Below are 2,915 nucleotides of genomic sequence, written 5' to 3' on the forward strand. Positions count from 1 at the left end.
TAGACTTAAAATAAGACCCAAAACTCGAGCGCTTTCGATTAGTCAACTATTTGAAAGTTTGTATTAAACAATAGTGTTCAGTGTAGATTACAAGAATTTCATTTACACTTCTAACAGGTCATTCTATAAGAGTAACAATTGAAGTGTAAATCCAGCATTTAAAATTCCATAAAATTAAAGAAATCCCTACATTTTACCCTGCTGCTGGCCTCATTAAAGAAATACATTCATAGATTTCATGAAGTTACTAAATCCCAAAGTAAACAGTCTTTAGAACACAATCAAAAACTCTTAATATTAGGGACTAGTTCAATAAATGTACAGTACCACACAGAAAACTTAATATAAGGATTTTGAAAGTTGCTTTTCTCACCTTAATGGCAGTCATAGCAAACATAATTTTTCTCTTTCCATCGATGTTGGTGTTCATAACACGCAAAATATGCTGGAACTTCTCAGGAATCACTAGAGACTGAAAATTTCAATTATTGTCTTATAAAATAAACAAATCTTTTAATGCTTAAACCTAACTGTCAAGCATTTTCTTTTGTATTCTACTCTACCAATTTCTTGAAGATGATTCAGAAACAAAAAATGTATACATAGTACTAGACCCTAAAAGTATTTTAGATGTATTTTAAAGAAAGTTCTCAAACACAATGATAAAAAGTAATGCACACGTCTAGTTTTATGCTCATTTCTGTGGGTTTGAATTCATCGATGATAAGACCACACCATAAACTCCGTAATCTTGATTGTTGAAAGTTAGTACTATATTGGCCACTTTAATACTTAAACTCGAGCAGACGCTGCCAGGGTCAAGGCAAAAATCCAGATTTACCCATCAGACGGTGACATTTGATAACATTTCTCTGGCTGAAAACTTATCCAAACCATGTTATTGTCCACCTTTTTTAAACAGACTAGAAATTTTATAAGGTATGGTGCTAATTAAACACGGGCAGTAATAGGGGAGGGCTTGCTAGGACGAGAGCATTGCTGAACACTTGTTTCAGGACATTATTTACAAAAGATCAATGAAGAGATTATTAGCTATATTTATATATGTCATAACGTTATTTTAGAGGCTACATTTATGCACATTGTAACGTTATTTTTTAGACTACATTTATGCACATTGTAACGTTATTTTAGAGGCTAATTTATACACATTGTAACGTTATTTTAGAGGCTATATTTGTGCACATTGTAACGTTATTTTAGAGGCTATATTTGTGCACATTGTAACGTTATTTTAGAGGCTATATTTGTGCACATTGTAACGTTATTTTAGAGGCTATATTTGCGCACATTGTAACGTTATATTAGAGGCTATATTTGAGGACATTGTAACGTTATATTAGAGGCTATATTTGCGCACATTGTAACGTTATGTTAGAGGCTATATTTGAGCACATTGTAACGTTATGTTAGAGGCTATATTTGAGCACATTGTAACGTTATGTTAGAGGCTATATTTGAGGACATTGTAACGTTATTTAAGAGGCTATATTTATGCACATTGTAACGTTATTTTAGAGGCTATATTTATGTGCACTGTAATTCAACACTATTTCAAGGTTTTGACAATAGCAGCACATTGTAACGTTATTTTAGAGGCTATATTTGTGCACACTGTAAATCAACACTATTTCAAGGTTTTGACAATAGCAGCACATTGTAACGTTATTTTAGAGGCTATATTTATGCACACTGTAAATCAACACTATTTCAAGGTTTTGACAATAGCAGCACATACTAACGTATATTCTGTGCTACATTAACTTTTCTATTATGTGCCATAACCATGTGAAAAATAATTACATCTTACACTATAACTTGGACGTTTCAATGTTTTTCCATTATTAAACTGTTTCAAACATTTTAGGCTTTACAAGGTGGAGACAAGGGAATGTATATATATCTCTCATTCTGTGAACAAGATTTAAAACATTTTTGCAACAACTGTCAATAAATAATCAAGTAAAATAGCACTGCTAATTGTCAAAGTATAGACTTGAAGCTGCCAATGGCGCTAGGTCCATGTAATTATATTGGAGAGTGTAAAGGGACAACTAAAAAACGCTGATAGGGCTAATATCGTTACAATTTATATACTGATAGTTAGAAATTGTCATATATAAACTAATCTGATTAGAATACTACTAAGCTGAATTAGACTTCGAACGATATTATGGCAAAAGTTCCCTTAACGATTTCCATTGTATATTTAAACTTAAAATCACGAAACCTTTAGTTATGAAGCCTATAATTTAAATTTAGTAGGATTAACCACCAAGCTAACTAGCTAGAAATAAAAAGTCAGTTAGGCCTAGACATAGTTATGGCTGAAAATCACACTATCTCAAGGATTGATCCACGAGTAAAAAACCGTATATTCCCTAAAATTTAAGTTAATTACTCGTAATACATCCCTTAATAGCTAGAACTACCATTAACAAATAAAATAACACAATACATAACCAATATTTAAATTATTACACATGATGAAAACTGATATAAAAATCAGTACAAACCATTTTTCCTGAATAGCTTCAAGTCCTTTACACAAAAGGAAGTAGAGGGCGTTGCACGTAACTTTGTCTAACTGTATAATACAAGTCTGTGCAATTAAAAGTAAGCATAGAAAGTGGTTTGGAACTGAACGTGTAACTTTAAATATATAAAATTGTGGTAAGCTATAGATACAAATATGTATATATACAAAATATTGTAATATTTTGTATATATATCACTTTGCAGTGCCATAAGAATGAATTAATAATATAAATTTTCAGCATTTTGTTAATTGTTTTGCGGTTGATAAAATTAACTATACATAATTTTTTTCTCCAATTTTTACAATGAAATTATGACAAAAAAGGACTCAATATACCCAGAAATCTTCGCAATTC

General features: G+C 30.9%; 1 long non-coding RNA gene across 1 annotated transcript; it reads right to left on the reverse strand.

The window, feature by feature from the left end:
- Positions 1 to 405: 405 nt before the first annotated feature.
- Positions 406 to 2,642, reverse strand: LOC106476205. The gene is made up of 2 exons (XR_001291877.2): positions 2,538 to 2,642; positions 406 to 472 (listed from the first exon to the last, which is right to left on the reverse strand). It is a non-coding gene; the product is annotated as an uncharacterized LOC106476205 (long non-coding RNA).
- Between the last annotated feature and the right edge of the window lie 273 nt (positions 2,643 to 2,915).

The sequence above is a fragment of the Limulus polyphemus genome, unplaced genomic scaffold (genome assembly GCF_000517525.1).
Source record: "Limulus polyphemus unplaced genomic scaffold, Limulus_polyphemus-2.1.2 Scaffold10044, whole genome shotgun sequence".
Taxonomy (NCBI): Eukaryota; Metazoa; Arthropoda; class Merostomata; order Xiphosura; family Limulidae; genus Limulus; species Limulus polyphemus.